Below are 13,930 nucleotides of genomic sequence, written 5' to 3' on the forward strand. Positions count from 1 at the left end.
TCTAGAATTTGGACTTGTGTCTTGAAACCTTGTTGTGCCTCCAAACACTAATTTTTATGGTCCAAAAATGAGGATTTTGAGGCACGACCTCCAAAATGAGGTTCTAAGAACACCATGTTTGTCAAAATCATCTTTCAACGCTATCAACTTGAGAATCGGGACTTGTGTCTTGAAACCTTGTCGTGCCTTTAAACATTGATTTTGATGTTTTGAAACTGGACCTTTCGAGCTACATGCTCTGAAACAAGGTTCTAAGCATGATGTGGACCTCTCGTCTTGAAAGCTTGTTGTGCCTCCAAACACCAATTTTGATGCTTCGAAACCAAAGATTTTGAGGCATAAGCTCCAGAACAAGGTTCTAAGAGCATGATGTATCTTGAAACATTATTGTGCCTCCAAATATCAAGATGTAAGTCCCTATTCCGGAGTCTGTAGCGTCACAATTCCATTTTGACACACATCATTCTCTTAGAATCTCATTTCGGAGCTTGTGCCTCGAAAGCCCCAGTTTTGGAGCATCAAAATCAATGTTTGTAGGAACAACAAGGTTTCAAGATGCAACTCCCGATTCTAGAGTCAATAGCGTCAAAACCTTATTTTGGCACACGTCGTGCTCTTAGAACCTCATTTCAAAGCTTGTGCCTCAAAAGCCACAGTTTTGGAGCATCCAAATCAATGTTTTCAGGCACAACTAGGTTTCAAAATGCAAACATTGATTCTAGAGCCAGTACCATCAAAATTAAATTTTGATGCACATTGTGCTCTTAGAACCCTATTTTAGAAATTGTGCCTCAAAAGTCCTAGATTTGGAGCATCAAAATCGATGTTTGCAACCACAACAAGGTTTCAAGATGCAAGTCCTGATCTAGAGACAGTAGCGTCAAAATTTGATTTTGACGCACATCGTGCTCTTAGAACCTTGTTTCGGAGCTTATGCCTAAAAATCATGATGCAAGTCCCTATTTCGGAGCCTATAGTGTCAACACATGATTTTGATGCATATCGTGCTCTTAGAACCTCGTTTCGGAGCGTGTGGCTTGAAAGCTCCAATTTCAAAACATCAAAATCAATGTTTAAAGGCAAAACAAGGTTTCAAGACACAAGTCCGGATTGCAAAGTCGGTAGTGTCAAAACGCAATTTTGATGTACATCGTGCTCATAGAACCTCTTTTCAGAGCCTGTGCCTTGAAAGCCCTGATTTGGGAACATCAAAATCAATATTTTGGGGCACAATTAGGTTTGAAGAAGCAAGTCCCTATTCCGGAGCCTGTAGCGTCAAAATTCCATTTTGATGCACATCATCTCTTAGAAGCTCATTTCGGAGCTTGTGCCTCGAAAGACCCAGTTTTGGAGCATCAAAATCAATGTTTGGAGGCACAACAAGGTTTCAAGATGCAAGTACTGATTCTAGAGTCAATAGCATCAAAATCTGATTTTGGGGCACATCGTGCTCTTAGAACCTCATTTCGAAGCTTCAAAATCAGTGTTTTGAGGCACAACAATGTTTCAAGATGCAAGCCCCGATTCTAGAGCCATTAGCATCAAAATTGAATTTTGATGCACATTGTGCTCTTAGAACCCTGTTTTAGAAATTGTGCCTCAACAACCCCAGTTTTGGAGCATCAAAATTGATGTTTGGAGGCACAACAAGGTTTCAAGATGCAAGTCCTGATTCTGGATCCAGTAGAGTCAAAAGTTGATTTTCACGCACATCATGCTCTTAGAACCTCGTTTTGGAGCTTATGCCTAAAAATCTTTGGTTTCGAATCATCAAAATTGGTGTTTGGACGTACAACAAGCTTATAAGACGCAAGTCCCTATTCTGAAGCATGTAGTGTCAAAACATGATTTTGATGCACATTGTGCTCTTAGAACCTCATTCCAGAGCATGTGGCTCGAAAGCTCCAGTTTCAAAACATCAAAATCAATGTTTAAAGGAAGAACAAGGTCTCACGACACAAGTCCCGATTCTCAAGTTGATGGTGTCAAAACACGATTTTGACAAACATGGTGTTCTTAGAACCTCATTTCGGAGGTTATGCCTCAAAAGCCTCATTTTTGGAGCATAAAAATTAGTGTTTGGAGGCACAACAATGTGTCAAGACACAAGTCCCAATTCTAGAATTGGTAGCGTGAAAATGCAAGTTTGATTTACATCGTGGTCTTAGAACCTCATTTTCGAGCTTGTGCCTTGAAAGCCCTAATTTTGGAACATCAAAATCAATGTTTTGGGGCAGAACAAGGTTTCAAGAAGCAAGTCCCTTTACCGGAGCCTAGAATTTTGACGCATATCATTCTCCTAGAAGCTCGTTTCGGAGATTGTGCCTCGAAAGACCCAGTTTTGGAGCATCAAAATCAATGTTTGGAGGCACAACAATGTTTCAAGATGCAAGTCCTAATTCTAGAGTCAATAGCATCAAAATCTGATTTTGGCGCACATCGTGCTCTTTTAACCTCATTTCGAAGCTTGTGCCACGAAAGCCCTAGTTTCAGAGCATCAAAATCAATGTTTCAAGATGCAAGCCCTGATTCTGGAGCCAATAGCATCAAAATTCAATTTTGATGCACATTGTGGTCTTAGAACGCTATTTTAGAAATTATGCCTCAAAAGCCCCAGTTTTGGAGCATCAAAATCGATGTCTGGAGGCACAACAAGGTTTCAAGATGCAAGTTTTGATTCTGGAGCCAGTAGCGTCAAAATTTAATTTTGACGCACATCATGCTCTTAGAACCTTGTTTTGGAGCTTATGCCTCAAAATCTTCGGTTTCAAACCATCAAAATTTGTGTTTGGAGGCACAATAAGCTTTCAAGATGCAAGTCCCTATTATGGAGCCTGTAGTGTCAAAACATGATTTTGATGCACATCGTGCTCTTAGAACCTCATTTCGTAGGTTGTGACTCAAAAACCTCATTTTTGGAGAATAAAAATTAGTGTTTGGAGGCACAATAAGGTTTCAAGACACAAGTCCCAAATTCTAGAGTCGGTACTGTCAAAGCGCAATTTTGAGGTACATCGTGCTCTTAGAACCTCCTTTCGGAACTTGTGTCTTGAAAGCCCCGACTTTGGAATATCAAAATCAATGTTTTGAGGCACAACAGGGTTTCAAGAAGCAAGTCCGTATTCTGGAGCCTGTAGTGTCAAAATTTTATTTTGACTCACATCATTCTCTTAAAAGCTCATTTCGGAGCATCAAAATCAATGTTTGGAGGCACAACAAGGTTTCAAGATGCAAGGCCTGATTCTAGAGTCAATAGAGTGAAAATCTGATTTTGGAGCACATCGTGCTCTTAGAACCTCATTTTGAAGCTTGTGTCTCGAAAGCCCCGGTTTTGGAGCAACAAAATCAGTGTTTTGAGGCACAACAAGGTTTCAAGATGCAAGGCCCAATTCTTGAGCCAGTAGCAGCAAAATTTAATTTTGATACACATTGTGCTCTTAGAACCCTGTTTTAGAAATTGTGCCTCAAAAGCCCTAGTTTTGGAGCATCAAAATCGATGTTTGGAGGCACAACAATGTTTCAAGATGCATTTCCTGATTGTGGAGCCGGTAGCGTCAAAATTTCATGCACATCGTGCTCTTGGAACCTTTTTTTGGAGCTTATGCCTCAAAATCTTCGATTTCGAAGCATCAAAATTGGTGTGTGGAGGCACAACAAGCTTCCAAGATGAAAGTCCCTATTATGGAGACTGTAGTGTCAAAATGTGATTTTGATGCACATCGTGCTCTTAGAACCTTGCTTTGGAGTGTGTGGCTCGAAAGCTCCAATTTCAAAACATCAAAATCTATGTTTAAAGGCACAATAAGGTTTCAAGATGCAAGCCTCGATTCTAGAGCGAGTAGCATCAAAATTCAATTTTGATGCACATTGTGCTCTTAGAACACTATTTTAGAAATTGTGCTTCAAAAGCCCTAGTTTTGGAGCATCAAAATTGATGTTTGGAGGCACAACAAGGTTTCAGGATGTAAGTCCTTATTCTGGAGTCGATAGCGTCAAAATTTGATTTTGACGCACATCGTGCTCTTAGAACTTTATTTTGGAGCTTATGCCTCAAAATCTTCAGTTTCGAAGGCATCAAAATTGGTGTTTGGAGGTCCAACAAGCTTTCAAGATGCAAGTCCCTATTCCAGAGCCTGTAGTGTCAAAACGTGATTTTGATGCACATCGTGCTCTTAGAACCTCATTTCGGAGCGTGTGGCTCGAAAGCTCCAGTTTCAAAACATCAATATCAATGTTTAAAGGCACAACAAGGTTTCAAAAGACAAGTCCTGATTCTCAAGCTGATTGCGTCAAAACATAATTCTAAAAAAATGCTGTTCTTAGAACCTCATTTGGGAGGTTGTGCCTCAAAAGCCTCATTTTTGGAGCATTAAAATTAGTGTTTAGAGGCACAACAAGGATTCAATACACAAGTCCCAATTCTAGAATTGGTAGCATCAAACCGCATTTTTGATGTATACCATCCTCTTAGAACCTCGTTACGGAGATTGTGCACTGAAAGCCCTGATTTTGGAACATCAAAATCAATATTTTGAGGCACAACAAGGTTTCAAGAAGCAAGTCCCTATTCCAGAGCTTGTACTATCAAAATTCTATTTTGACGCACATCATTCTCTTAGAAGCTCATTTAAGAGCTTGTGCCTTGAAAGACCCAGTTTTGGAGCATCAGAATAAATGTTTGGAGGCACAACAAGGTTTCAAGATGCAAGTCCCAATTCTAGAGTCAATAGCGTCAAAAACTGATTTTGGTGCACATCGTGCTCTTAGAACCTCATTTTGAAGCTTGTGCCTCAAAAGCCCCGGTTTTGGATCATCAAAATCAGTGTTTTGAGGCAAAACAAGGTTTCAAGATGAAAGCCCTGATTCTAGAGCCAGTAGCAGCAAAATTCAATTTTGATGCACATTGTGCTCTTAGAACCCTGTTTTAGAAATTGTTCCTCAAAAGCCCTAGTTTTGGAACATCAGAATCAATGTTTGGAGGCACAACAAGGATTCAAGATGCAAGTCCTGATTCAGCATTCCGTAGCGTCAAAATTTGATTTTAACGTGGATCAAGCTCTTAGAACCTTGTTTTGGAGCTTGTGCCTTGAAAGCCCTGATTTTGGAAGATCAAAATCATTGTTTTGAGGCACAACGAAGATTTCAAGATGCAAGCCCCGATTCTAGAGCCAGTAGAATTTTGATGCACATTGTGCTCTTAGAACCCTATTTTAGAAATTGTGCCTCAAAAGCCCCAGGTTTGGAGCATCAAAATCGATGTTTGGAGGCACAACAAGGTTTCAAGATGCAAGTGTTGATTCTCGAGCTGGTAGCGTCAAAATTTGATTTTGATGGACATCATGCTCTTAAAACCTTGTTTTGGAGCTTATGCCTCAAAATCTTTAGTTTCGAAGCATCAAAATTGGTGTTTGGAGGCACAACAAGCTTTCAAGATGCAAGTTCCTATTCTCGAGTTTGTAGTGTCAAAACATGATTTTGATGCATATCTTGTTCTTAGAACCTCGTTTCAGAGCATGTGGCTCGAAAGCTCCAGTGTCAAAACATCAAAATCAATGTTTAAAGGCACAACAAGGTTTCAAGACACAAGTCCCGATTCTCAAGTTGATAACATCAAAATACGATTTTGACAAACATGGTGTTCTTTTAACCTCATTTCAGAGGTTGTGCCTCAAAAGCCTCATTTTTGGAACATAAAAATTAGTGTTTGGATGCACAACAATCTTTCAAGACACAACTCCCAATTCCAGAGTCGGTAGTGTCAAAACGCAATTTTGATGTACATCGTGCTCTTAGAACCTCATTTTGGAGTTTGTGCCTTGAAAGCCCTGATTTTGGAACATCAAAATCAATGTTTTGAGGCACAACAAGGTTTCAAGAATCTAGTCCCTATTCTGGAGCTTGTAGTGTCAAAATGTGATTTTGATACATATCTTGTTCTTAGAACCTCATTTCGGAGCATGTAGCTCGAAAGCTCCAGTGTCAAAACATCAAAATCAATGTTTAAAGGCACAACAATGTTTGAAAACACAAATCCTGATTCTCTAGCTGATAGTGTCAACACACGATTTTGACAAACATGGTGTTCTTTGAACTTCATTTTGGAGGTTGTGCCTTAAAAGCCTCGTTTTTGGAATATAAAAATTAGTGTTTTGATGCAGAACAATCTTTTCTCTTAGAAGCTTATTTCGGAGCATCAAAATCAATGTTTGGAGGCACAAAAAGGTTTCAATACGCAAGTCTCGATTCTAGAGTCAATAGCTTCAAAATCTGATTTTGGTGCACATCGTGCTCTTAGAACCACATTTGGAAGCTTGTGCCTCGAAAGCACCAATTTCGAAGTATCAAAATTGGTTTTTTGAGGTACAACAAGTCTTTAAGTTTCAAGCCCTGATTCAGGAGCCAGTAGCATCAAAATTTAAGTTTGATGCACATTGTGCTCTTAGAACCCTATTTTAGATATTCTGCCTCAAAAGCCCCAGTTTTGGAGTATCAAAATCAACGTTTGGAGACACAACAAGGTTTCAAGATGCACATTATGCTCTTAGAACCTAATTTCGAAGCTTAAGCCTTGAAAACCCCGGTTTCAGAGCATCAAAATTAGTGTGCCTCAAAAGTGCCAATTTTGGAGCATCAAAATCGATTTTTGGAGGCACAACAAGGTTTCAAGATGAAAGTCTTGATTCTAGAGTCAGTAGTGTCAAAGTTTGATTTTGACGGACATCATGCTCTTAGAACCTTGTTTTGGAGCTTATGCCTCAAAATCTTCGGTTTTGAATCATCGAAATTGGTGTTTGGAGGCACAACAAGCTTTCAAGATGCAAGTCCCTATTTGAGAGTCTGTAATGTCAAAACAAAATTTTGATGTACATTATGCTCTTAAAACCTCATTCCAGAGACTGTGCCTTGAAAAGACCCAGTTTTGGAGCATCAAAATCAATGTTTGGAGGCACAACAAGGTTTCAAGATGCAAGTCCTGATTCTTGAGCCGATAGCGTTAGAATTTGATTTTCATGCACATCGTGCTCTTAGAACCTTGTTTTGGAGCTTATGCCTCAAAATCTTTGGTTCCAAAGCATCCAAATTGGTCTTTGGAGGCACAACAAGCTTCCAAGATGCAAGTCTCTATTCCGGAGCCTATAGTGTCAAAACCTGATTTTGATGCACTTCGTGCTCTTAGAACCTCGTTTCGGAGCGTGTGCCTCGAAAGCTCTAATTTCGAAACATCAAAATCAATTTTTAAAGGCACAACAAGGTTTCAAGACACAAATACCAATTCCAGAGTCCGTAGCGCAACACACAATTTTTATGTACATCGTGCTCTTAAAACCTCATTTCGGAGCTTGTGCCTTGAAAGTCCTGATTTTGGAGCATCAAAATCAATGTTTTGAGGCACAAGAATGTTTCAAGAAGCAAGTCCCTATTCCGGAGCCTCTAGCGTGAAAATTCTATTTTGACACACATCATTCTCTTAGAAGTTTATTTCGGAGCTTGTGCCTCCAAAGACCGAGTTTTGGAGTATCAAAATAAATCTTAGTAGGCACAATAAGGTTTCAAGATGCAAGTCCCGATTCTAGAGTCAATAGCATAAAAATATGAATTTGGTGCACATAGTGCTCTTAGAACATCATTTTGAAGCTTGAAACTTGAAAGCCCCGGTTTCGGAGCATCAAAATCAGTGTTTTGAGGCACAACATGGTTTCAAGATGCAAGCCCCTATTCTAGAGCCAGTACCATCAAAATTCAATTTTGATGCACATTGTGCTCTTAGAACCTTGTTTTAGAATTTGTGCCTTAAAAATCCCAGTTTTGGAGCATCAAAATCAAAGTTTGAGAGCACAACAAGCTTTCAAGACGCAAGTCCCTATTCCGGAGCCTCTAGTGTCAAAACGTGATTGTGATGCACATCGTGCTCTTAGAAACATGTTTTAGAAATTGTGCCTCGAAAGCCCCAGTTTTAGAGCACAACAAGGTTTTAAGATGCAAGTCCTGATTCTGGAGTTGGTAGCATCAAAATTTGATTTTGATGGACATCATGCTCTTATAACCTTGTTTTGGTGCTTATGCCTCTAAATATTCGGTTTCGAAGCATCGAAATTGGTGTTTGGAGGAAAGTCCCTATTCCGGAGCTTGTAGTGTAAAAATGTGATTTTGATGCACATCATGCTCTTAGAACCTTGTTTCGGAGCCGTGTGGCTCAAAAGCTCCAGTTTCAGAACATCAATATCAATGTTTAAAGGCACAATAAGGTTTCAAGACACAAGTCCCTATTCTCAAGCTGATAGTGTCAAAAAATGATTTTGACAAACATGGTGTTCTTAGAACCTCATTTCGGAGGTTATGCCTCAAAAGACTCATTTTTGTAGCATAAAAATTAATGTTTGGAGACACAACAAGGTTTCAAGACATAATTCTTAATTCCAAAGTCGGTAACGTAAAAAACACAATTTTGATGTACATCCTGCTCTTAGAAGCTCATTTCGAAACTTGTGCCTTGAAACCCCTGATTTTGGAACATCAAAATAAAGGTTTTGAGGCACAACAAGGTTTCAAGTAGCTTGTAGCATCAAAATTCAATTTTGACGCACATCATTCTCTTAGAAGCTCATTTCGGAGCTTTTGCCTTGAAAGACCAAGTTGTGGAGCATCAAAATCAATGTTTGGAGGAACAACAAGGTTTTAGGATGCAAGTCCCAATTCTAGAGTCAATAGCATCAAAATCTGATTTTGGTGTACATCGTCCTCTTAGAACCTCATTTTGAAGCGTGTGCGTCGAAAGCCCTAGTTTCGTAGCATCAAAATTTGTGTTTTGCGGCACATCAAGGTTTCAAGATGCAAGCCCCGATTCTAGAGACAGTAGCATCAAAATTCAATTTTGATGCACATTGTGCTCTTAGAACCCTGTTTTAGAAATTTTGCCTCAAGGAGTGTGTGGCTCGAGAGCTGCAGTTTCAAAACATCAAAATCAATGTTTAAAGGCACAACAAGGTTTCGAGAAACAAGTCCCTTCTAGAGCCAGTAGCATCAAAATTCAATTTTGATGCACATTGTGCTCTTAGAACCCTGTTTTAAAAATTGTGCCTCAAAAGCCCCAGTTTTCGAGCATCAAAATCGACATTTGGAGGCACAACACGCTTTCAAGATGCAAGTCTCCTATTCCGGAGCCTATAGTGTCAAAATGTGATTTTGATGCACATCATGCTCTTAAATCCTCATTTCGGAGCGTGTGGCTTGAAAGCTCCAGTTTCCAAACATCAAAATTAATGTTTAAAGGGACAACAAGATTCAAGATACAAGTCCCAATTCTCAAACTGATAGCGTCAAAACATGATTATGACAAACATGGTGTTCTTAGATTCCCATTTCGGAGGTTGTGCCTCAAAAGCCTCCTTTCTGAGCATAAAATTTAGTGTTTGGAGGCACAACAAGGTTTCAAGACACAAATCCCAATTCCAGAGTCAGTTGCATCAAAACGCAATTTTGATGTACGTCGTGTTCTTAGAACGTCATTTTGGAGCTTGTGCCTTGAAAGCCCTGATTTGGGAACATCAAAATCAATGTTTTCAGGCACAACAAGGTTTCAAGAAGCAAGTCCTGATTCTGGAGCCGGTAGTGTCAAAGTTTGATTTTGACGAACATCATGCTCTTAGAACATTGTTTTGGAGCTTATGCATCAAAATTGGTGTTTGGAGACAAACCAAGCTTTCAAGATGCAAGTCCGTATTCCAGAGTCCGTAACATCAAAACACAATTTTGATGTACATCGTGCTCTCATAACCTCATTTCAGAGATTGTGCCTTGAAAAGACCCAGTTTTGGAGCATCAAAATCAATGTTTGGAGGCACAACAAGATTTCAAGTTTCAAGTCCTGATTCTGGAGCCGAAAGCGTTAGAATTTGATTTTGACGCACATCGTGCTCTTAGAACCTTGTTTTGGAGCTTATGCCTCAAAATATTCGGTTCCAAAGCATCCAAATTGGTGTTTGGAGGCACAACAAGCTTCCAAGACACAAGTCTCTATTCTGGAGCCTGTAGTGTTAAAACATGATTTTGATGCACTTCGTGCTCTTAGAACCTCATTTCGGAGCGTGTGCCTCGAAAGCTCCAATTTCGAAACATCAAAATCAATTTTTAAAGGCACAACAAGGTTTCAAGACACACGTCTTGATTCTCAAGCTGATAGCATCAAAACATGATTTTGACAAACATGGTGTTCTTGGAACCTCATTTCGGAGGTTGTGCCTCAAAAGCCTCATTTTTTGAGCATAACAATTAGTGTTTGGAGGCACAACAAGGTTTCAAGACACAAATCCCAATTCCAGAGTTGGTAGCGTCAAAACACAATTTTTATGTACATCGTGCTCCTAGAACCTCATTTCAGAGCTTGTGCCTTCAAAGCGTTGATTTTGCAATATCAAAATCAATGTTTTGGGGCACAACAATGTTTCAAGAAGCAAGTCCCTTTTCCGGAGCATGTAGCCTGAAAATTCCATTTTGACACACATCATTCTCTTAGAAGTTTATTTTGGAGCTTGTGCCTCCAAAGACCTAGTTTTGGAGCATCAAAACCAATCTTTGGAGGCACAGTAAGGTTTCAAGATGCAAGTACTGATTCTAAAGTCAATAGCGCCGAAATATGATTTTGGCGCACACAGTGCGCTTAGAACCTCATTTTGAACCTTGAAACTCGAAAGCCCCAGTTTCGGAGCATCAAAATCAATGTTTTGAGGCACAACAATGTTTGAAGATGCATCATTGATTTTAGAGCCAGCACCATCAAAATTCAATTTTGATAAACATTGTGTTGTTAGAACCCTGTTTTAAAATTTGTGTCTCAAAAGCCCCAGTTTTGGAGCATCAAAATTGAAGTTTGAAAGCACAACAAGCTTTCAAGATGCAAGTCCCTATTCTAGAGCCTCTAGCGTCAAAACGTGATTTTTATGCACATCATGCTCTTAGAACCTCGTTTCGGAGTGTGTTGCTCAAAAGCTCCAGTTTCGAAATATAAAAATCAATGTTTAAAGACACAACAAGGTTTCAAGACACAACTCCGGATTCTCAAGCTGATAGTGTCAAAATTAGTGTTTGGAGGCAGAACAAGGTTTCAGAAGCAAGTCCCTATTTTGACACACATCATTCTCTTAGAAGCTCATTTTGGAGCTTGTACCTCAAAAGACCCAATTTTGGAGCATCAAAATCAATATTTGGAAGCACAACAAGGTTTCAATATGCAAGTCCCAATTATAGAGTGAATAGCGCCAAAAATTGATTTTGGCACACATCATGCTCTTATAACCTCATTTCGAAGCTTAAGCCTCAAAACCCCGATTTTGGAGCATAAAAATCAGTATTTTGAGGCACAACAAGGTTTCAAGATATAGGCCCTGATTCTAGAGCCATTAGCATCAAAATTTAGTTTCAATGCACATTGTGCTCTTAGAAACCTATTATAGAAATTGTGCCTCAAAAGCCCCAGTTTTGGAGCATCAAAATCGATGTTTGGAGGCACAACAAGGTTTCAAGATGCAAGTCCTGATTTCGGAGCTTGTAGTGTCCAAATGTAATTTTGATGCACATCGTGCTCTTAGAACCTCGTTTTGGAGCCGTGTGGCTGAAAAACTCCAGTTTCAAAACATCAAAATCAATGTTTAAAGGCACAACAAGGTTTCAAGACACAAGTCCCTATTCTCAAGTTGATAGCGTCAAAACTTGATTTTTGAAAAACATGGTGTTCTTAGAACCCAATTTCAGAGGTTGTGCCTCAAAAGCCTCATTTTTGGAGCATTAAATTAGTGTTTGGAGGCACAACAAGGTTTCAAGACACAAATCCCAATTCTAGAGTTAGTAGCGTCAAAATGCAATTTTGATGTACATCGTATTCTTAGAACGTCATTTCGGAGCTTGTGCCTTGAAAGCCCTGATTTCGGAACATCAAAATCAATGTTTTCAGGCACAACAAGGTTTCAAGAAGCAAGTCCTGATTCGGGAGCCGGTAGCGTCAAAGTTTGATTTTGATGGACATCATGCTCTTAGAACCTTGTTTTGGAGCTTATGCGTCAAAATTTTTGGTTTTGAAGCATCAAAATTGGTGTTTGGAGGCACAACAAGCTTTCAAGATGCAAGTCCCTATTCCAGAGTCTGTAACATCAAAACATAATTTTGATGTACATCATGCTCTTAGAACCTCATTTCAGAGATTGTGCCTTGAAAAGACCCAGTTTTGGAGCATCAAAATCAATGTTTGGAGGCACAACAAGATTTCAAGATGCAAGTCCTGATTCTGGAGCCGATAGCATCAAAATTTGATTTTGACGCACATCGTGCTCGTAAAACCTTGTTTTGGAGATTATGCCTCAAAATCTTTGGTTCTGAAGCATCCAAATTGGTGTTTGGAGGCACAACAAGCTTCCAAGACACAAGTCTCTTTAATGGAGCCTGTAGTGTCAAAACATGATTTTGATTCACTTCATGCTCTTAAAACCTCGTTTCGGAGCGTGTGCCTGGAAAGCTCCATTTTTGAAACATCAAAATCAATTTTTAAAGGCACAACAAGGTTTCAAGACACATATCCTGATTCTCAAGCTGATAGCGTCAAAACACAATTTTGATAAACATGGTGTTCTTGGAACCTCATTCTGGAGGTTGTGCCTTAAAAGGCTCATTTTTGGAGCATAACAATTAGTGTTTGGAGGCACAACAAGGTTTCAAGACACAAATCCCAATTCCAAAGTTGGTAGCGTCAAAACACAATTTTTATGTACATCGTGCTCTTAGATCCTCATTTCAGAGCTTGTGCCTTCAAAGCGCTGATTTTGCAACATCAAAATCAATGTTTTGGGGCACAACAATGTTTCAAGAAGCAAGTCCCTATTCCGGAGCATGTAGCGTGAAAATTCCATTTTGATGCACATCATTCTCTTAGAAGTTTATTTCAGAGCTTGTGCCTCCAAAGACCCAGTTTTGGAGCATCAAAATCAATCTTTGGAGGCACAATAAGGTTTCAAGATGCAAGTCCCGATTCTAGAGTCAATAGCGCCAAAATATGATTTTGGCGCACATAGTGCGCTTAGAACCTCATTTTGAACCTTGAAACTCAAAAACCCCGGTTTTGAAGCATCAAAATCAGTGTTTCAAGATGCATCATTGATTCTAGAGCCAGTACCATCAAAATTCAATTTTGATGCACATTGTGCTCTTAGAACGTTGTTTTAGAATTTGTGTCTCAAAAGCCCCAGTTTTGGAGCATCAAAATCGAAGTTTGAAAGTACAACAAGCTTTCAAGATGCAAGTCCCTATTCTGGAGCCTCTAGTGTCAAAACGTGATTTTGATGCACATCGTGCTCTTAAAACCTTGTTTCGAAGCGTAATATCAAAATCAATGTTTAACGACACAACAAGGTTTCAAGACACAAGTCTAGATTCTCAAGCTGATAGCGTCAAAATTAGTGTTTGGAGGCAGAACAAGTTTTTAGAAGCAAGTCCCTATTTTGACGACATCATTCTCTTAGAAGCTCATTTTGGAGCATCAAAATCAATTTTTGGAGGCACAACAAGGTTTCAATATGCAAGTCCCGATTATAGAGTGAATAGCGTCAAAATTTGATTTTGGCACACATCTTATAACCTCATTTTGAAGCTTAAGCCTCAAAAGCCCCAATTTCAGAGCATAAAAATCAGTATTATGAGGCACAACAAGGTTTCAAGATATAGGCCCTGATTCTAGAGCCAATAGCATCAAAATTTAGTTTTAATGCACATTGTGCTCTTAGAAACCTGTTATAGAAATTGTGCCTCAAAAGCCCCAGTTTTGGAGCATCAAAATCGATGTTTGGAGGCACAATAAGGTTTCAAGATGCAAGTCCTGATTCCGGAGCTTGTAGTGTCAAAATGTAATTTTGATGCACATCATGCTCTTAGAACCTCGTTTCGGAGC

This window comes from Cryptomeria japonica, chromosome 1 (assembly GCF_030272615.1).
Source record: "Cryptomeria japonica chromosome 1, Sugi_1.0, whole genome shotgun sequence".
Classification (NCBI taxonomy): domain Eukaryota; kingdom Viridiplantae; phylum Streptophyta; class Pinopsida; order Cupressales; family Cupressaceae; genus Cryptomeria; species Cryptomeria japonica.